Genomic DNA, 23,661 nt, shown 5'->3' with positions numbered 1-23,661 from the left:
GTTGGATTCAATTTCTTGGTTTTGCATTTAGAATATTTGTGTCCTTTTTTATTGCAACTATAGAATTTTCCTTCAAACTTGGATTTCTCCTTGCATTCACTTTCTATATGCCCATACTTATTACAATTGTAGCACTTTCCATTGAATTTAGGTTTACCATTTCTCCAATATCTATTTGATGTATGACCTATCTTACCACAATGATGATAAGTAGGCATTTTTGTTCTTTTGAGCTCCTTGTTTGGATGATTCTCCTTCTTCTATATAACCTGATCCTGCTTTTTGTTTTTGTCTATACTAATTTTGCTCATTTAATTGATTCATGCTTTCTTGAGATTTTATCATCCTCTCATAGTTTATTTTTCTATATTGAGATTATTATGTAGTCTTTCATTCTTTGATCTTAGATTCATGAGTTCTTCATTTACACCAATGAGTTGATCCAGTGAGTTGATCAATAAAATTTACTTGTTGAAGGGATAGTTGATTGATTTCATTGTTCTTTCCTTCTATCTCTTCTATGGTTTTTTTCCTTTTGTTCTCTGAATTCACATAGTCTAACTGATTGAAATTCTTGCTCTCTTTTTAGCTTTATTACTTCTTCTTGGAGAGTAAGATTCTTCTCAAGTAGATCTTTGATTGCTTCATCATCTTCATCTAAATTTATTTATGGGCATATGTCTTCAATTCTTTCTTCAATGTATAGATTTTCATTTGAATGTATTGCTAGTTCCTTCCTCCTTTGTAGAGATTGAGAGAGATGTTGCTTTTCTTTTATAAAATTTCCAATAGACAATTCCATATCCAACTTATCATTTTCAACCTTCCTTTTCTAGCTTGTATACCTCCATTACCTCTGATCTTTTCTAAAGTTGTTAAACTTTTTCTGTGAGAACCAAAGAAGCTCTAATACCAATTGTTGAAAATATAAGGTAGGAAAGGTTACTAAGAGGGGAGGGGTGAATCAAGAACCAATAAAACTTTATCTTATTTCACCAATTAATCCTTCATATAATATTTTGATCTAATTGTATGCATGAAAGAATGAAAGCAGTAAAGCATTCATAACACTTTCACACAAGATATGGTGACCTAAAAACCTTCCAAATAGAAAGTAAAACTAGGGAGAAGATGATACCCACAAGCTTTAGTACTGTAGTATAAAGTTGGATTGTTAAGACTTACAATTGATCACTTTTGGTGATCTACTTTATTAGGAGTAATAAGGACTGTGAGATCCACCTTGTAAAAGTATTTACAAAACATACAATGAAGTATGCACTTGGTTAAGAGATTTAGCAAGAGACTATTAAGTCTACCCTATTAAAATATTTAACTAATACACCTATTAGGATGAACTAGTGGCTAATATCTGATCTACAACTTTGATTTGTTGGTTGAGATTCCTTGTAATGTAATAATCACCTTTTTGTGATAGATGAAACTTTTTTGTACCATATATTTCTTGTACCCTTCAATTTTCACTCATATACTTATTGATTCTTTTCATCATATATATTATAAATGGATGTGATACAATACATTATATATATATATATATATATATATATATATTCAATTAAAAAATTACTAGAGTTAGCTACAATACCAATTTCATCATAATTCACAAAGTTGGTCCAACTGCTATAACTTGAGTTCCAAGAATAGACTTGGTGAAGTTATAACACTTGACAATCGCTGTTAACACTCAACATTTTCTAGCACTTGCTTGAAGTAGAGGCTCAATCCATATTGATCACTTCAAGTAGTAAGAACTCGGTCAGCTTTGGTGACTCAGTGAACACTAAGAAACTTGACATATATTGAATCACTTGGCTGACACTCCATGGACATCAACACTAGATTCACATTACTAACACTACAAGCTCAGTAGATACTGTAGAACTTGGTTAACATAGGAGAACTCAACTAACACTAGAGTTTCCATCACTTCCAATGAATAGCTCGGTAGATACTACCACACTCAGCATGAATTGTACATAGACTCTAAAGCTTGATGACAACTGTGAAACTTGGTAGCAATTGTATATTGACTCTTGGCTCGGGAGCAATTGGAACACTTGGTTAACATTGTTGAATGAAAGATAATCTCGGTAGAAACTGTAGACATTGGTAGAAATGTAACCAATTGACTAAGTGTAAGTCTTTAATAGACAAATTGACCTTAATGTCAATAATATTGATGTCAATTGGAGAAACACATTGAGTTACTTCAAAAGAGGAGAAGTGTGAGCAATTGATTTCCATGCATGTAAGAATGAGAAAGCACAGATGGAGGATTTTTCTTATGAGTTAGAGTATGAACAACTGATGTCGATCCTAAGAATGAGGAAGCACATATCAAGATTCTTTTAAATTTTATATTTGATTGATGAAAAGGATTTTAAAAGAAGAGAATAGTAGAAACAATAGCAGAGTTGGATTTGATATTCATGGAGCTTAGATGTTTTTCATCTATGTTGCCATCAATTCCAAAGGGGGAGACTTTTAGCATGAATGTTGATGGTATTCCTTTAGAGGAGTATCTTAAGAATTGGAGAGATGGTTAGCATGATTGAAATGTTAGATTCGTGACTATGTTTTTCATTGATGTCAACATAGTATTATTTTTATAGAGACTGATGGAGTAGAAGATAGAGAATGATGTCGTATGGATTTTATATTGAGGATAAGGTCAATCATAGTTAAGGATATGTTCTATATTGTATCTTGATGACATGGTGATGAGGGGTTCTCCACTTAAAACCATAAACTCATAACAAAAAATAAAAAAACAACAACAAATATGAGAACAATATATGGACTTCTTATTTGTGTCGCAAATGTTGAATTAAAAAATTCATAAGTATAATATGCTAACCCACCTAGGCACCTTCATTACAATAATCTACAAGACAAGTTGCAAACTACCACTAGAGCTATCCTGGACAATGTTTGGGCCTTTCTTAAATAGGTAATTTTATGCCACCTGAGAAGGTTCTAGATGTTGAAACTTAATATCCCTAACAATACATATAGAGTTGGCCAAATACATCTTTGACAATTATTTTAGATATTTCAGGTAGCCCAACTTTGAAAGGCTATAAATCATAAACCATTGCTATGATTGGCTATTATAACCACTTTCCAAAAACACCAAGTCGTGATTTACAGGCTTGGAACTCATATGGGCACTCTAATGCCTCCAACGGTGAGCTTGAAGATTTTTCTACATATTTTTCCACCAAACATTTGTAATAACTTCTTTGATACTTATTCTTGAGAAATGATATTTTTATGGTAGGCTTAAAACTCTAAAATGAACCTTCATATAGAAAATGAGAACATTCTAAGTTTGTATGAAAAACTTACTAAAAATAGCCAGCTCCCATAAATAGTAACCACCCTGTCTAGTAGTCCTTATTAAAACAAAAAAGACTAAAAGGAAAATATTTTTGGGTGATGCAAGATTTCTCTTACACCTAAGATGCTCTTAAATCACATGGGAAAGTGTATTTATAGAGAGTCAAACACATGCAATAATTATTCAATAATTATAGAGGACGGTGTGGAGACAGAGTACCTGATAAGTGGTTTATGATGTTTGGATTGTATCTCTTAATAGGTATAAAATCATTATGAGTGAAGTTAGATAGTGATAGTAGAAAGCCTAATGTTGATGTCAACAAGGGCACAAGATGAGAAGTCACACATGTAAGTAATTGCAAATTTGTAAAGACTGTGACCTGATAGTATTTTGTAATTGTTAAAAGATGTAATGAATTGTAATATCTTAATAAGGTCTTATTATAATTAATTGGGAAAGCTTCAAGGCCAACTCAAGGAATTATTTTGAGGATGTGGTATAAAGGAAGGTTATTTTCCTTGTGATGAAGGATAAGAAGTGTGTAAGCAAGTGAACTTGTATTGGATATGAAAATTTTGTAAATGCATGTGAGTTATCCAAGGGATTATTGAGTGCAAATTGGAAGATTTGGTTTTTAGATCTAAAAGAGGTTTGGTCTAGTCAAGAGGACAGAGGATTTGAAGGTTATTTCATTTCTATTACTCTATAAGGAATAATATAGAGATTAGTTAGAGAGTGATTTCGGTGGTCTTGCCCTTGAAGTTGTTTGGACAGTGGGTCTTTCTACCTTCTACAACTCCTAACAGGGTTTGGAATCTCCTAACAAGGATTTAAAGTCTCCTAACATGGATTGATATGTACTGAATGTATTTTATTGGCTCCTAATAGATTCCATCCTATTACAAAGAACTTTTATATTAGTATATCATTTTGTGGGTACCATACCCACCTGAGATTTCCCTCTAATCAAGGGTTTCCCTAGTTGACATATCTGGTGTTATTGTTTATGTGTATCTTCTTATGGTTACTAATTATATTTCTTACATGGTTAAGGATTAATAGGGCTAATAAATATTTTAATAGTTTAAATAGTTGGATAATTGATTCACCCCTCCGTCCCCCCCAACAACCCTTAGTTATCTTGGTTGACTTTAATTTCTTTAAAAAAACCCTTATCGTCTTCCTAACCACATTCTTTTACCTTATATCATGCAAATGTAATATAATTCTCATAATATTATTTTTAGTTGCTTCTTTATAATTATTAAAAACTAAAATTAAGATTTATTTAAATATTAGTTTTATAAGGGTCTTTCTATTATTTCAATATATTTTTAAAATTAAAATATGATAATTTTCTTTATGGGAAATATAGGTTATTAAAAGAAACTTTAGATTTGTTACATTTTCTTTAAGGATGTCAACATTGTTGAAATGTGTGTGTTTGTGTGTGTGTGTGTGTGTGTGTGTGTGTGTGTGTGTGTGTGTTGCAGTGAAAGCTGGAAGAATTCCCAAAGGAGATGTCCTAGCCCCCAACAAATAACCACATAGCAGAAACACAACATTGCAAGATCTCATACCAAATCACAACTCTTTATTTATAAAAGAATTGATTACATGTAATGTGTCAAGTTGTAAGGCCTTCCCAATTATGGCCAAATACAAAGCAAGTAATAATAGTTCTTCAAGATCCCTCAAGATCCAACCTAAACACTAACTAGTCTAGATCCACACTCTAGTAGAAACCTCCAAGGAAGATCTAAACTTGTCCTCGCAAGCCCACTAAGAAATCTTTTTGTTTCCCAAGCCTTAGCTACTAGCTCTTCAAAGTTTGCTCCTCCTCCACATCCTCTTCTCCAAGATGGACCAATAATGACTAAAGACTCCACAAGACCCCCTACTTATACCCAACAAAACCACAAGTCACCCTAGTAAGATAAAAATTAAATAAACCCTTACAATAAATACATGTTGAGCCACAAGTTGGCCTCCAAGAGAAATTAAATACCAAATGCCTTAAAAGGCTTACAATAGTTATTAAATACATCAAGAAATTTAACCAAGACCAAAATAGGTCCCCACAAACTCCAATGATCAATACACATCATGATCTCAATTTTGAACAAATCTATGATAACTCCATTCCACCATCCACACTATTGAGCATCAGCAAAACCACAAGCATCACCAAACTGCCATAAGCATTGTTGAGAAATATAGTATACATCAATAAAAATAATGTAGATGTCAAGCAAGCCTACAATGATCAAGGCCCCTTTCATAGGTTGAGCTCCCTTCATTGACCAAGCTCCTCAGCCATTACTACACCCAATAATGACTGAGCACCACTCCTTTGGTGACCGAGTCTACAACTCCAAAGCTAAAATACCACCAATACGTAGGATTGCTAACAAGCCTAGGATGATCTTTTATCTATGTTTGTGTTTGTGTGTGTGTGTGTGTGTGTGTGTGTGTGTGTGTGTGTGTGTGTGTGTGTGTGTGTGTGTGAGAGAGAGAGAGAGAGAGAGAGAGAGAGAGAGAGAGAGAGAGAGAGAGAGAGAGAGTATGTGTATGTACTATTGGTCTGATTTTTCACAGTGCAAAGATTGTCCAAAATTTGTGTAAAAAATCATATAATCCTTGTGTCTTGTAGATTAGGGTTAATGTTCTTATCATTTTTCAAATTTTATGTTATCCTAGTTATGCTCTAGTTTTTGTGTTGCTTGAATTTTATTAAATTCTCAAGGTTTGTCATCAACATAGTCTTCAAAATGTCCTAAGTATGTTAAAACCCTAGGTTTATCTTGAATTTTTGAAAGGTTTTGAAAAAATGCCTAAGTTCCTCTCTTTTACAATTTTACAGTGTTAGGGCTTCCTGTAAGAGTGAAGTGCTTTCTTGCCTCTATCTCTGTAGATATGTTCTCTTGACTAGTGGGTGTAAAGGAAATTTTGGTTTATAGATATGCGGTTGTGTATCTCATAATAACAGAGCGATCCACTTTGGGGTTTTCTAATCATAAGATTGATCCTTGGGCAGAGACATGTAAAGGGTTTTTATTCTTTGTAAGTTTGTCTTATGGTTCCACGGTGATGAGTTAAATCATATCAATGAAATCCTAACATTAGGATACCTCTAGTTGTATGTTCTCTTTCTTCCCGTATGAGCATAATAAGGTTTAAAGGTGTCATGTTTATTAACTTACGAGGGGTACGAGTAACAAGTTTGGCATATGAGTAGGAGGCTGAGCTTGAAGGATTTATGCTTTTCTGTAGTGGGACTTAGCATAAAAGTGTAAAGGTGTAGTCATAAGCATTACAATGCTATGAGAATCAAAGTTTGGTGTGAGAGCCTAAAGAATCATCTCAGCATAAAGGTATATTAAAGAAATATCAAATGGTTTTATGGTTCTATGATCAAGGGAAGCTCATAAGAGTGAAGCAAGGTTTAATTTCATCTATGTGCTTCTACTGTTTTGGTTTGTGAACAACTATAAAGTGATGACATAAGGAGGAATGTGTCATGTGGGACCTAAAAAACTACCACTTGGGCCCTGAGATGAGCGAATCAAGTTGTCACACATTGCATAAGTCATATGGGCCTAACCCACATGGAAGATAACTTAAGTCATTCTTTTTGCATGTGCTTAAATCAACGGTGATGTTTTTTCTATTTGTCTAAAATTTGATCTTGGTTGTTGATTTGTTGAAAAGGAAAAAATTTCCTTATGCTCTTACAATAGCAAGGATATTGTGTGGACAAAGAGGTGCTTCATCTCTTTCTCCATGGATACAATATTACTTTAAGCATGTGAGCATAAAAGGTAAAATGGGGAATGAAATGAGTACTTTACGCTACTACAAAGGGGATGAAATTGATGCAGGAGCATCCAGAGGTATAAGGGCAATCCTGTGTCACCCAAAAAAATGTACTTAGAATTAGTTTCTATTTCATATGTTTTCTTTTTTGGATACCCATTTGGGTCAAATAAAGGTTCCAACTCTCACAGTTCCACTATTAGTGTTCTGGGTTAGAGTTTTTAATCACCTTGGGATACGTGTAAATGCAAAAAAAATAGGAGTATGAAATTGAGCCATCATTTTGGTGAACTAGAGGGTGTAAATTGTCTGGATGAATATAATTGTAATTTAGAGCATTCTAGAAAAAGAATCAGGTTAAAAGGCCCCACAGTTAGAAAGTTATCGTAGTTTTTCAGTTTCTAGAGACCTCCTAAGAATGCTTCAAAGTCAGGTTAGGGGCATTAAATGACCTCAAATAGGGCCAAAAAATGGGGGACAAGTGAAGCTATCCATAGGGCTATAGATTGCTTTGAGAGCTTTCTGGAAATGTAAACAATTCATCAATCGGAGCTACGGTTCAAAAGTTATGCCTCCTGAAAGTTCGGTTACCGTTTCTGGATTCTTCTAATTTTGTGTCAACTTCTAATGCAACTTCTAGAGCCTTCTATTTGGTTGGTGGATTCCAACTAGCACTTTCTAGAATGTATTCCTAATCCTTAACCCTCTAGGGTTGATTTAAGAATATTTTTGGCATTGTAAAAGGCAGTTCGGAGTGGAGTTTGAAAGAAGGTACTAGGAGAAGAATTTATCTCCAAATTTATGCTATTGTAAGCCCATAGGGCATGTTTTGGAGTTTTTTTCTCTACACTAATTGTACTAGCATATTTTCATAGTTAACAAAATTTTCCTCTTCCTATTTTGTCCATTCTGTGCTTGGGTTGTGTCCCCATCAAAAATGTAAGAGTGGAAGGTAGATTGTAAAGGCTTCCTGATGCTATGGGACATGCTTGTAGCATATGGTCAAGAGTAATTTTTCAAAGGGCCCCAACACTAAAAAAAATGAAGTAACCTATATGGGCATAAAGAAAAATAAAGAAAGTTTTAAAGGGCTTCAGTGGTACATGAGTGTAAGAACATAAGGATCTATTCAAAGGGTTTGAGATCTTATGGTAAAAAGAGATCGTGTAGGAGCATAAAATGAATTGCAAAGCCATGCTTAAAAGGGGCTAACACTTCTATGCTCAAAGTTTTCTAAAGCATCACTAGAAAAATGTAAGGGTTTGATAACTATATCTTTGGAGTTATGAGGGTTTAAGGGTTGGACCCAATGTATAAGTGAAAGACCAAATTTGAAAAAGAGATTGGCTGAGGTGTTGTGCCAGTTTAAAAAAAGGGACAAATTCACCATAGCCAATTAAAATAAAAAATAGAAAGGTAATTCAGGATCGTATTACACGGTTGATATTCTTTGCATAACATCCTACAAGGGTGGTATTAAAACTCATGCATGCATAATTCATTAAAGCTAGTAGATTGCATGATTAAACTACAAAGATTTGATTGAAAGTTTAGAGCATTTTCCATTTCAAAGAGCTTCTATTTTTTGTTCTGAAAATTCTCTAAGCATCCATAGCTTTGTGTTCTATGTACCATTTTTGCAGGAGTTTGAGATAGATTTATAGAAAATAATGGCTGAAATGGATGTTGAAGAGATTCCTGCTAAGGAAGTAGAGGTTGAAGAGGAAGGTGATGATGTTGTAGAAGTCACACCAAAAGGGAAGAAGAAGAAGGGTACAGTAAAAATATAAAAGAAATGAAGGGTCTAAAAGTCGAATAAGCATGCAGAGGACTAGTTGAAGATACTTTCAGGGTCATCCAATGCAATCTCAGCTAATGACCATGTTTTTAAAGACCCTTACTTCTTATGCAGAGATGCAAAATTCCCTAAGGTTGATGGTTTTAATCTATTTTTGTATTTTTACCAAAACAAAACTGAGAACATACCAGTATGCAACCCATGGAATAGGAACATGGTGAAATTGATATTCCCAAAGGTATTTGTTGATGTGGACTTGTTGAAAGCTTTGATAAACTCGTATAACCTAGTTATGAGGTTGTTTCATAGACATAATGGGAGTATTTTATGCACACTTGATAGGACTTCTTTCATAGAAGCTTTTGGTTTGGACAAATGGATGTGCCCATAGACATTGAGGATTTATAGGGAAAATTTGGAAGGAACAAGACTTATTATCTAAATAATGTGATTTTATCCCACATCCCTTACAATGTCAAAAAGGTAGGGCAGATTCCAAAGAAAGTAGAGGATCACTTGCCATTGAGAAGATTCAAAAACTACTTCAAGAATAAAGCGTATGGATTACACAAGGTTCTGGAAGCGATGGGGGCTCATTTTTTCTGATAGCATGTGACGTAAAAGACCCTTTCCACAACAAAGAATATGATAATGTGGGTTTCATTATGGATAGCATGCACCATTAGATTGTGTATGCCAAGAAGGGAGAGATGAAAGACTTCAAATTTCATCATTACTCATTGTTGATGCACCTGATCCTATATAAGAACATTGGTTACATTAGTCAGGATTTCATTGATCAAACTTCTGATGAATTTGGTGAGTTACTTGTGCAACTATGGACTCGCATTTGGGATAAAAAAATTCATTATTCAATTTGTTTAGTTTTGTGATCATGAGGATGGTAGACCATAGTTTCTTTAGGGCCCCCAATTTTCTGAGAACATTACTAAGACCTTCCTATTTAAATGAAAAAGTGAAATTAGATCATAATTGGTGTAATATATTTTTGTTTAAAGAGTGTACATTGATGAGATTTTATGCATGCCCATAGCCTCCCCATATATTACCTAAATATCTTCCTCCTAGGTTAGCTATTATTGAATTCTTTTGGCAATTTTTATTGATGAACAAAGAGATGATTCCTCCTTCCCTCACAAAACTACATTTTTCTATAGAATTTTTAAGGTAGGAGATTTTATAATTGGGAAGAATGCCTATGAAGAACTAAGTGAGTATCTAGGTCAATATAAGTTTACTATTGGACCTTACAAAATGTATGACCCATAAAAAAATTACATAACAAATGAAGTAAAAGCCATTAGGGGTTACATTCTACCTCCCAGCAAACCCATCCCTATAGAAGATTTAATTGCTAATATAGTAGCAATAGGGGAGGCTGATGAACTACTAGGGAAGCATTGTGAGATTAGGAAAGTAGAAGAGGCCTTGAAGAGGACCAACCCAAATTTCAAGGGTTTCTACACAGAGATTCCATATCCTAGCAATTTGAGGAAAATGGTTGAAAAATTTGATCATATCATGGCCCAAATGCTAAGTGAGCCAATAGGAGAAGAGGCAACAATGAATAGAGAATCCCCTAAGCTTGATGTCTAATTAGAGATTGATATTGAGGAGGAAGAACAACCCTCATCTTCCACATGGGTGGCAAAAGGAAACAAGAGATAGAAAACCATGCACATCCCAAAGAGGGTGGTGAGCAGAGCCCTACAAGTTATACCATGAAATGATTAGTATTTTGTTGATATCAGGTAGAATTACTTTCAAGAAAGGGCAACAAAGGTAGGAAGAGTCTCAACTGATCTACAAATTGTAGCCTCCATATTGGATGATAAACTCATTCAATCTAATAAATTTGTGGAAGATGATGATTTTATTAAATCATCTAAATTCAAAAGTTTTTTATATAGAATTAAACAAAATGAGCTCATATTGAGCCTTTTGCTAGGAGAAGATCCTAAGAAGAACAAAGAATTGGTGGATAAATTACTGGTATATGATCCAGACAGTGATACTATGACCCCTATAGAAGCCAAGGAGTTGGTACATAGAAGTGGTATGATCTTGGTGCCATGATGGGACATAGAAAGGGCCTTTGTACTCGACCAAATTAGAAGGCAAGACAAGGTAATAAATTATGAAGCTAGCAATAGTGAAGGCTTGAAGAGAGGGTCAAGTTTTAGTATAGATACAAAGACCCTAGCTATATGGAGTGTTTCCCTTGACACCAAGAAACCTAAAATGATGGATATAGAGGAGACTTCTCAGGGCAATATGATTGTTTGGACATTAGATAACACCACTGGCAAGGAAATCTCTAGCATGGTTAAATACTTTGCACTCATGAATGAGGCAAAGGTAGATCAAATTGAGGATACACTTGCTACTACATGTAATGAATTCTTAGATGTTAGGAGGTTGTATGAAGAAGAACTTAAAACAAGCTATGTGCAAAAGCAAAGAATAGAAGAGTTGGAAGGAAAAGTCCAAAGCCTGGAAGGGGAAATTATATCTTTAAAGGACCAACTCAAAACTATAGTAGAGGTAGAACATGCACAAGGGAATGTGGAGGAGGTTAGGCACACTATTGAAGCAAAGGTCCAAATAGAGGATATACCCATAGGGGTAATAATGTCAGTGCTAGTGGCAAGTGTAAAAACTAAAGTTTCTCAATCTGATAGTGTAGCAAAGAAGGGTGTGATGATGAATATGCTAAATCAAAAGGTAAGCATCTTGAAGAGAATATCTCAAGATGCATATAATGCATTCACCAACTTGCAAGCTGTTGAACAAATGTGCAAAGAAGCAGAAAGTTGCCTTGTTCCCATTTTTCAACAATGGGGACCTTACATGCAATTCTTTGATAGATTAATACCTCTATTAGCTAAGAAGCCAAACCTTCCTAATAAGGTCATTGCTATCAAAGAGGGTATGGATAAAGTAAAGGATTTGTTGGAATTATTTACAAGGAAATTAACAATAATTTAGAATAAGATGAAAGTGTTGATTAATGGCTTTTATTCCTTAATCCTTTCAATCCTTAATTTTGATAACCAAATGGATTCGAATGAATGGTCTAGTTCTTTTGACCATATTATAAACTTTCCACAGGTGACATCCATTCTTGAAGGTGACACTGATGAGTTTTCTTTCAATGAACACATTGATATATTGTTCAAAATTGAAACTGAAATGAATAGGTTCATAATAGAGGGAAAAGCAATCACAAATGCCAAGTGGAAAAATTTTGTTGGTGAATTACCAACAATCATGACATGCAAGTGGCCAACCAAAAGAGAAGTCATTGTGTGGGAAGTAATTGTGGAAATAAAGGCTTTACCAATAGGGGGTAGTTGAAGAAGAAGACAAAATTGATGATTTGATGCTCTAGCTATCATGTTGCAACAGTTTCTATTGTTATTTTTTTGTGTTAAGGTTGCAAAGATATTTTGAAAAATGTGTTGTCTTCCTCATTGTAAAAAGAAAATTTTCAATCACATTTTCCCTTTTCTTGTTGCAACTCATGCTTATATAAATGAGTTTTCAAGGCATTGTGATGGGTTTGAAGGCTTGTATAACTTTTGTTTCTTATCAAAGAAAAGTATAGTTAGTCAATTTTTTTGTTGTTGTCATTAAAATTTTACTTTCAATGTTGTATTCTTTGATAATATATAGAAATGATAGAACTAGCAAGATATTTGGGGCTTTTCATTGAGTTTTATTGGTCATTGTATCAATCTTTTTGAATGATAATACAAAGGGGTACTTACACTATATCTGTGTCACCAATTTCTATCTCCATTTCATGAGTTTTTTTATTTTGAGATCATTTGAATAAGGTTCAATTGATTGAATGTAGTCTAGATGGGTTGTATATTGGTTCTATTATTGCTTTTAATTCAGGAAATTATGTAAATGCTTTAGTAGAATCAGTAAATTTTATGAGTTTATGAAAAGGATATTTCATAAGAATGGAAATGAGTGTTTACAATTGATAGATTCATTTACAAGTTATTTGAATTAGATCTCCTTTTAATAGTTAATCCTTTGCCCAATGGATAAGGTACTAGTCACATAAATTAGAAGTAAGTGAGAGTAAATTCTACCACTACCTGTCAAATCAAATATAAAGTCAAAAATCATTTTATTCCATTTTGTTCAATGTTATAAATGCTGGTTACCACTCATTTACATCTAATTTCTAAGTCTTAGGTAGTTGTTATTTCTAGAAATATTTATGAACCATAGGAGGATTATGACCAAATCTACTTATGAGGTATGTATGTCAATCTGAAAATATCAAGAATTGAATAAACTGTGTATGTGTTAGGAAATGGAGAATCAGAATTAGAATGAAACTAATATAATTCTCATACAATAGAATTCATTTGAATCATCCCATAGGTATACCCACCTTGGTTCTACCAAGCCTAACGAGTAAGAAATGATCCCTGGTTTTTGTTGAAGTTGGGTCCAAATGGTTTGCACATATAATTGTTAATGGGAAGTGGCTAATCCTTAGATTATGTGAGTATTACCATGTTGGTATTGAGCATTTTTTTGTTCAATGGTTTCAAACACCAATATGTACATATACATATACATATGCACACACACATATCTATGTGTGTGTGTGTGTGTATGTATGTATGTATGTATAAATGTATGCCTGTGTCTATGTATATATGTATGATATGTGTATCTATATATATATATATACATACATATACACATGCATATACATATATACATGTAGATGCTTAAAATCATCTCTAAACACTATATTAATTAATTTTAATATTGCCCGTGACATTTTAATTAATTATTAATTAATTAATTATATTGCTCACATTCTTCTACTTATTTAATTTAATTAATTAATTAAATAAGTTCATTCTCCTAATTATTTAAATTTAATTTTAATACTCCTAGCTTTAATGTGTTAAATTAATTTAACACATGATCCTCCATCATCCTTTTTTAAAATAAATTTTGTTTATTTAATCCTCACATCCTATTAATTCTTCTAAACCTATGATTAAATTAAATTTTATTTAATTTAATCTTAAGCCTAACCTAGAACCTAGCCTATAACCATCATTTTCATCCTCTTAAGCCTACTTCTTCTCTAATCCCACTTAATCATTTCTAATCATATCCCTAATCCCCCTCATTAGCCTAAGAGTGTGCTCACACATGTGTGAGATGGCATGCCTACACACTCTTGTCTCCCACTCTTCTTCTCAAGTTTTCTCACACATGTGTGAGAAAACTTTGAATTCTTGACCATTTGCATGGCTTGCATGTCACCTTATGTGGCATCTACATGGATGCCACCTCACCAAGCCCTCTCTTGAGCCTATAAATAGAGGGCTTGTCTCAAGCATTTGCATCTTCCATTGTTGCATTGTTACCATGCCATTTTGAGTTTTGAGTTCTCATGCTAAGAGTTTGTATTGTAGTTTGATTTTCATAGAGATTTTAAGTGCATACTAACTATTTGGTAGCTGATTTAGTTTATCTCATGCATTGTTAGCCTAGTTTCTTCATGTATTAGCATCTCCATTTTATTTACATCTTAATTTAGTTTGCACATCTCATTGGTTTCTTAGTTGCATTCCATAGTTTCATCCTTGAATGCTCTGAAGTATGGCTTTCTCCATAGCCATTTCTTGAGGTGTTCTTCATCTCATTTAGCCTAAGTTCATATTTTATTTTCACTCACATTTGCACATTCATTCAAGAGATTCACTCGATTGTTGTGTTTGGGAGAGCACACCAAACATACCCCCCCATCTTAACACACCAACAAGGCCTCTTATGGGTGTCTTTGTTGAGCTGTAGAGGTGGCTAGAAGATTGAGTTTGTTAGTGCCTTAGGGTTGTAAAACCCAAGCAAGCATTAGTTAATGTTTGTTCCAAGCATTTTGATGAATCTTTGCTATACTTTCAAGGTTTTTAACTAATGTTTGCTTGTTAACTCATGCTACTAATAGGTCACATTTTTTAGCACACATTTTGGCACACCCGATGGGACTCACATCCCTATTTTCATCTCAAAAATTCATCAAAAATTTACAGTCCATCGCAAAAACCTCTCTTTGTCGTCTGTGTTGAATGTAGTGTCGTCTGCATTTTGTCATCTTCGCAGATCAGTGTCTGCACAGATTGGCATTTGTATAGATTAGCATTTTTGCATTTTGATTAAAAAAATTCAAAAAAAAAAAATTTCTATCATCTTTGCATCGTAGGTTGTCATCTGCATTGTGGGCACACTAATTATCGTCTTTTCCTGTAAAACTATCATCTGCGCATTTTGTGACCTATTCTATCATCTGCACTTTTTTGAAAACCTCCTATTCTGGCGTCTGTGCTTTTTTGATGACCTTCTATTCTGTCATTTGCGTGTTTTGTCATTTCTACATTCTATCATCTTTGCCTGGATTCTGTCATCTGCGATTTTTGCTTCTTCTTCTTTTTCTAAGTATAAATCAAATTTTGACTTTTGGTGGTTCTGTGGAATTTAGGTCATTCTAAGCTTATTCATGTATAGAAAAAATTACAAAAAAAAGTTAAAATAAAAATTTTCCATAGTTAGCCTTCATTTTTGAGATTTTGTTGAACCTAATTAACTTGTTTATTGTAGCATTGCAGATGGGAGCATTTTAGAAACCTAACCATATTTTCTTGCAAATTTTTCTTAATGTTCATTACTCTTAGAAATTAACTTTGAAAGACTTAAAACAAACCAATAGTGATTTTCATCACTAAGAGAATTTGTAGTGATTTTTATGACTTAGACTCAAAAGTTAATGAACTTGTATGGCTTAATCACTTTCATTTGAATGGATGAATCTTAGCATAGAAAACATTTGGACTTGGTGTTTAAAATTGACATGAATGTTTAGGCTAACACACATTTAGAATTGGTGCTTAAAATTAACATGTATGTCTAGGCTAGAACACATTTGGATTTGGTGCTTAAAATGAAGTCACACTCTTGAATGCCCTAAAGTAAATTGACTTTATTTTCAGCATCTTTCATTTTCAACATTTTTGTTTACGCACACTCGCTTTACTTTCTTGTTGATGAATCTATATTTTTTATTTACATTGGTGCCATTTCAAGTTGGAAAGAACATTGTATGCTGTAAACACGTGTGTCTTCAAAGTAGATAGAAAACCTAAAGTTTCATTGGGAAAGAATATGTATCTTTTAAACCCCAAGACCACTTATGTATTCTCTCCCCTTGTGCCTTCGGGTGATCTTGGGTGCACAAGAAATAAGTGGTCTTATTTTTCTTTTTTTAGGAGGCCTGCTTGGGGATTTTATCACCCCTTGGGATGACCTCAACTCCAGTGTTCTGGCGGAGTATAAAAATTAGGAGGTGAATTGAAAGACACCTTTCTTGGAAGAAAAATATTGTCACTCTTGGCTAAGCCCCAAAGAACTTCATACCTTTGGGAAGTGAAGGAGGAGATTTGGGTTACTGTCTCCCCCTGGTTGTGTGGTAGTATTTTCTTTCATCTACAGATTTGGGCCTCACATACCTTGCGTATAACGAGAATGCCCTCTAGTTGAGCTTGTATATCCCAGTCAAAACCTTATAGGTTTGTTGGTGTGTTCTACGTGCTTGAATGTTCAAAAACCTCCCCATTTGAAGGGGACAAACACCATCTAAACTTGTCTTGTATATATTTCCTTGTTTGATTTTGCATTCCAAATTTGAAAAATCCAAAAAATCGTAAAAATTCAAAATCCAAAAAAATCAAAAAAAAAAATTTAAAAACAACAAAAAGAAGCTCATGTTTTCTCCATCACTTCTTCTATCCATCCATCCCATCACCCTCATACATCTCTTGTCTTCATCATTGACATCATTGCTTGACATCTTAATCATCTCTATTCATCCACATCATTTAATTATCTTCCTCATCATTCAATCTCAATCCCTAATCTTTATCCTAATCATGGTTCATAATCCACATCAGGATCTAATTCATTCATTCAATGATTCATCTTCATGATTCTTAATCCAATCCCTTGTCAAATTCATTCCTTTCTAATCAATTCTTAATTCAATCCATTTACATCTTCATCCAAAATCAATCAATCTTTCTTCATCTATTCAAACATTCTTCTAATTTAATCTTCATAAAACCATTCTACTTTGTACATAGGAGCATTGTCATCAACATTGGACTTTAATTCAAATCTCACATTCACTTATTGGCAATCTCATAGGGTTTTTATCAAATCAAATCAAACCCTCATCTAATAAAATAAAATCAAATCAAAATCAAATCCAACCAATTTCAAGTCCAATCCATTTCAAATCCAATCAATGCAAAGTCCAAGCTTGCTCCTAGTCCTAAGTTCATATTCCATCCATCATCAAATCTTTCATCCCTCTTCCTCTAGCATCTATGGATCCGAATTTGCTTAATCAAATGGTTGACGATCTTCAAAGAAAATATGGAGTTATACCTCCCATGCAACCTGCATATCAAATTCATCCTCAACATTTCATAGCCAACTCTCATCCATCTCATGTTCATTATTCTTCTACCTTTGACAAGGGAAATCCACCTCATTATCCTTCAACTATGCACAATTCCATTCATAGCCCACACAATTCTGCAAACACAAATGACCTTGTGAAGGAAATGGAGCAACTAAAGAATTATCTCTTAGCAAGTCAACAGAAAGAGGCCACCTTTCATGCCATGTGTCCTCTTCCCCCATGTTTCAAAGACCATAGTCCTCATGTCCCATCCAACCCCAACCCTTCATGTAATCCCCTACCCATAGTTCCACCTTCACACAATCCTAATCCTCCACAAACATCACCCCCACCTCGTAAGGGGTTTTTTGCATCACTCTTGGCTAAGTGTAATGAACAAGATAAAGTGAACCAATCATTGACAGTGATACCCCCAATTCCACCTCAAGACCTTCATCCAAAGCATGTCACTATAGATTCCTCTTCTCCTCTAGATCCAATCATTTCTTCATCCCCTCATTCCCTTATCCCTCAAGATCCATCTATCCCTCCTAGTCCATCTCATGATTCCCTTTCTAATCCAGATCAAGACATTTCATGTACCACACATCTTACCAATTCCATTCCATCTAACGAGTTAGCCTCTATAGATCCTCCACTTCATGAAGATTCTCCTTCCACTCCATCCACTAGCTCTCCTCCATGTCAAGATCAAATCACTCCATCTCATGAACCTATTCCATCTCATGATCCACTCATTCCGCTACATGATCCTCTTTCAAGTCAAGATCTAAGCACCCCTTCATTTTCTTTTCATGATCCCACTCCATCTCATGATCCTATTAGCCCTCATAATCCCCTTCATGATCCTAATCCTTCACATGATCCTCTCACACCTATCCAATCCACTCATGAACCCCATATGCATGGACTTCATCTTGTGTTGAAACTGATAAGCATCCCATTAAAGAAATAATATCTCAAGATGTTGGTACACTTCCACAGTTACTTCTTCTAAACCTAAAGCTTCCCATCATTCATCTTCCAAGTCCATTCTAGGTCCTTATATCCCATCCATTCTAGGTCCCTATATTCCACCGCCAAACCCTTCATCCTTTCCATCAATTTTGGGTCCTTACATAGATCCATCCACCATATCCATGTTTTCCCCTTCATCCTGTCATGTTCCTAGTAAAGATCAACAAAGGCACACATCCTTGAATTCCTTCCAATGTCCACCATCCATTTTCTATCCTTCATGCACCCATACCATAGCCAATAAAAGAAAATTGGATGCCCAAGAAAAAGAGCATAAAGCCAAAAATTCACAAAAGCCCAAGGATCAACATGTCACCTCTAAAAGACATGTTCAAGAAAAGCAAAAACTGATCCAAAGCAAAATCAAAAGGCTGCAAAGGCTAAAATAAAAAATGCAAAAATTATGTGGATCCCAAAGCTACTTAATATAGCAATGAATCTCAAACAAAGATTCAACATGACATCCAATTTTGCTAATCTAAAGGCTTCCCGCATTCATAATCCATCCAAGCTTCCATCTTCCATCTCCATTTTGGGTCCTTATATACCCAAATCCACCATCCTAATTCCCTCATCTCTTTCATCCATTTTGGGTCCTTCTATCCCAAAATTCAAACTTTCTCCTACATATCCTCCACAATTTCCTCCTTTCCATCACCCTTCAAGGTGTGTTCCAATGACAATCTTTCCATCTGCTTCATCCACCCATCCACAAGTCCTCCAACCTAGCATCCATCAACCATGTCTTTCTCCCACCCCCTCCACCCCATTAATCCAAACTTTTTCATAAGTCCTCATCCTCCTTTTCCCTATCCTATCAACATATATGAGAAAATAGTATAAATTGCTTGAAAATAACAAATAAAAATAAAAATAAAAATAAAACATATCAAGGGATACCATCCATATATGTAGATGCTTGAGTCCTCCTTTCATCTTCCTATCATGTATCCATTGCCTTCCAATTCCACTTATCCATCCATTCACTTTTCCTCTTCCACTTGCACTCTACACTGGGGGCAAGTTCCATCCATATGAAACTTCCTTACATATCTTCCCTCCTTCCCTCTACCATTCATTAGCCCTTTTCCATCTTTGATCTTGACTTTCATTTTCCTTTCATCCATCCACATGCTCACTTTCCATATCCCTTATGCATTATCCATACATTGTCATATATACTTCCATAATCCTTCCATACATTTGATCTTGACATACTATCCATCTCTTGCATTCCATACTCCTTGTCATGTTCATTTCATCCATTTTCCATCCATACTCCTACATACTTCCATCTTTTTTTCATATGTCCTTGATCTTGGTTATCTCTGCCATTTCATCCACTTCATACCCCACATTGCATCCATACCCTTCATATCATTATCTCTTTTTCATAAACACCCTCCTATATCCCCTATCCCTTATTCATTCCCCTTTCATACCCATGCTCGTGATTGCTACTAGAGGCATAATACCAAAATGTTCATACATGCTTTGGAAGAGCACATGCCTTCTCTTCCTTCATACGCTAGCCTTCGTACTATCTTTCCCTTTTCATGCATCCTTTCCCACCATATTGTCTTCCATTTTCCTATCCTTGGTATGGGGTATTTGAGCTCCTTTGAAACATGGTCCTTGGTTCCACATTTTTTGATACCATATCATTTGGGCCACTCATACCCTTTCACCATTCCTTTCATCCACCAACTCATGTTGCTTTTCCTCCATTTACCATCCCTAGGTTATCCCTTGCCATTGGTTCTAATCCATTCCACCTTCCATCAATTTTTACCTCTTCCAATCCATTCAATCAATTCATTTCTCCTCTAATCTAATCATATTCCCTTCTTCTAATCATTTCATTCAAATCATTTCCATAATCAATTCCTTCATCTATTTGCATCTACCTTGGTCAAATTTCTAGTCTTCCATTCAACACACTTTCCTCTATAGAACATTTATCACTTTCTCTCTCACATTCCTCTTCCATTCCAATTCAATTCATCCATTATCTTATCTTATCCACATTCTTCTATTTCTCTCATGACACTAAGCTTCAACCCATGAAACTGAGCTTATGAAATAGTGATTGCAAATAAAATTCACATCAAGACTAAATGATTTAAGAACATTGTTCCTTTCACACTATTACCAACAAGCAATCACATACATTTAAATACAATTCAATCAAACAATCTATTTTTTCCTTACAGGATGGATCCTTCCTACATAGGCTTAACAATTTCACTATCAGAATCAAGTTCATGGCAAGATTTGTGAATTGAATGACTACTTGGTCATAAAGTCTTTGATGATTTTGTCTTTGTGTGTCAGTGATGGCCTCTCCATGTGTTCCTCGATCCTCACTATCTTGGTATCATTTGAATGGCTTAACCTAATTACACGTCTCATTTTGCAATATGATCTATTTTTATGATTCTTTAGCACATCTCTGTCAGTTTTTGAATTATGATTATGCATCGCTCACTAGGGGCAATGGGTTAGTACACTTTCCACCAAGAGCCCTAATAGGACTTTGGGTGTGCCCAAACCTCTCTAGTGTGTATATGTCATTTTTTCCATCATGACTCTGAAACCTATATCTATTGTGTTGAGAGTCTAGTCCATGCAAAGGAATATTGTCATCTATGCTACTATAGAATTTGATGCATAACTCCTCTTGCAATATCAAAATAAGGTGTGCTCTCCCATATGAACACAACTGAATCTCATGCATTCATGTAGTTAAGTTGCATTTAGATTAATCATTATCTACTTCACCCCACTTCATGTCAAGCTTACCAACAAGTCATGCAAGGTCATCTTTTAAGACCTTTCTCTTTCCCTTTTCCTTCCCATGCCTATTTTTGAGAAAATGGGGCAAAATATATTCATTTTCACCCCATTCCCTCGAGGGGGCATCCTCCTCCCCTGTCGTTGCTTTGACATAACTCCTAGGACTCCCTCCTTCTCTGGGGAAACTTATATTTTTTTTTCTTTGATATGATGTCATCTTGACATCACATCAAAAAGGGGCAAAATGTAGATTCTTAAAATCATCCTTAAACACTATATTAATTAATTTTAATATTGCTCGTGACATTTTAATTAATTATTAATTAATTAATTATATTGCTCACATTCTTCTACTTATTTAATTAAATTAATTAATTAAATAAGTTCATTCTCCTAAGTATTTAAATTTAATTTTAATACTTCTAGCTCTAATGTGTTAAATCAATTTAACACATGATCCTCCATCATCCCTTTTTAAAATAAATTTTGTTTATTTAATCCTCACATCCTATTAATTCTTCTAAACCTATGATTAAATTAAATTTTATTTAATTTAATCTTAAGTCTAACCTAGAACCTAGACTATAACCATCATTTTCATCCTCTTAAGCCTACTTCTTCTCTAATCCCACTTAATTATTCCTAATCATCTCCCTAATCCCCCTCATTAGCCTAAGAGTGTGCTCACTCATGTGTTAGATGGCATGCCTACACACTCTTGTCTCCCACTCTTCTTCTCAAATTTTCTCACACATGTGTGAGAAAACTTTGAATTCTTGACCATTTTCATGGCTTGCATGTCACCTTATGTTGCATCTACATGGATGCCACCTCACCAAGCCCTCTCTTGAGCCTATAAATAGAGGGTTTTTCTCAAGCATTTGTATCTCCTATTGTTGCATTATTACCATGTCATTTTGAGTTTTGAGTTCTCATGCTAAGAGTTTGCATTGTAGTTTGATTTTCATAGAGATTTTAGGTGCATACTAACTATTTGGTAGCTGATTTAGTTTATCTCATGCATTGTTAGCCTAGTTTCTTCATGTATTAGCATCTCCATTTCATTTACATCTTAATTTAGTTTGCACATCTCATTGGTTTCTTAGTTGCATTCCATAGTTTCATTCTTGAATGCTCTCAAGTATGGCTTTCTCCATAGCCATTTCTTGAGGTGTTCTTCATCTCATTTAGCTTAGATTCATATTTCATTTTTACTCACATTTTCATATTCATTCAAGAGATTCACTCCATTTTTTTGTTTGGGAGAGCACACCAAACATACCCCCCATCTTAACACACCAACGAGGCCTCTTATGGGTGCCTTTGTTGAGCTATAGAGGTGGCTGAAAGATTTGGCTTGTTAGCGGCTTAGGGTTGCAAAACCCAAGCAAGAATTAGTTAGTGTTTATTCCTTGCATTTTGATGAATCTTTGTTATACTTTCAAGGTTTTTAACTAATGTTTTCTTGTTAACTCATGCTACTAATAGGTCACATTTTCTAACACACATTTTGGCATACTCGATGGGACCCACGTCCTTGTTTTCATCTCAAAAATCTATCAAGAATTTACAGTCCATCACAAAAAACCTCGCTTTGTCATCTGTGTTGAATGTAGTGTCATCTGCATTCTTTTGTCTATGCAGATCAATGTCTACATAGATTGGCATCTGCGCAGATTAGCATTTCTACATTTTGATAAAAAAATTGTTCTGTCATCTCCGCATTACAGGTTGTCGTCTGCGTTGTGGGTGCACTAAATTATCATCTCTGACTCTAAAACTTTCATCTAAGCATTTTGTGACCTATTCTGGCATCTGCACTTTTTCAACAACCTCCTATTTTGGTGTCTACACTTTTCCAATGACCTTCTATTCTGTCATCTACACATTCTATCATCTTTGCCTGAATTTTATCGTCTACAATTTTTGCTCTCTCTTTTTTTTCTAAGTATAAATCAAATTTTGACTTTTGGTGGTTTCATAGAATTTAGGTCATTCTAAGCTTATTCATGTATTAAAAAAATTACAAAAAAAGTTAAAATAAATTTTTTCCATAGTTAGCCTTCATTTTTAAGATTTTGTTGAAGCTAATTAACTTGTTTATTGTAGCATTGCAGATGGGAGCATTTTAGACACCTAAGCATATTTTCTTGCAAATTTTTCTTAATGCTTATTACTCTTGGGAATTAACCTTGAAAGACTTAAAACAAACCAATAGTGATTTTCATCACTAAGGGAATTTGTAGTGATTTTTATGACTTAGACTCAAAATTTAATGAACTTGTATGGCTTAATCACTTTCATTTGAATGGATAAATCTTA

The 23,661-nt window shown here is 34.4% G+C and overlaps 1 protein-coding gene across 1 annotated transcript in view; it reads right to left on the bottom strand.

The window, feature by feature from the left end:
- Window positions 1–23,661, bottom strand: part of LOC149541155 (protochlorophyllide-dependent translocon component 52, chloroplastic-like) — a 399,465-nt gene that overhangs the window by 67,309 nt on the left and 308,495 nt on the right. The window lies entirely within an intron of this gene.

The sequence above is a fragment of the Cupressus sempervirens genome, chromosome 9 (genome assembly GCF_028749045.1).
Source record: "Cupressus sempervirens isolate cs-2001-9-10 chromosome 9, ASM2874904v1, whole genome shotgun sequence".
In the NCBI taxonomy this organism is placed as follows: Eukaryota; Viridiplantae; Streptophyta; class Pinopsida; order Cupressales; family Cupressaceae; genus Cupressus; species Cupressus sempervirens.
This window is presented reverse-complemented; position numbering and strand designations above follow the sequence as displayed.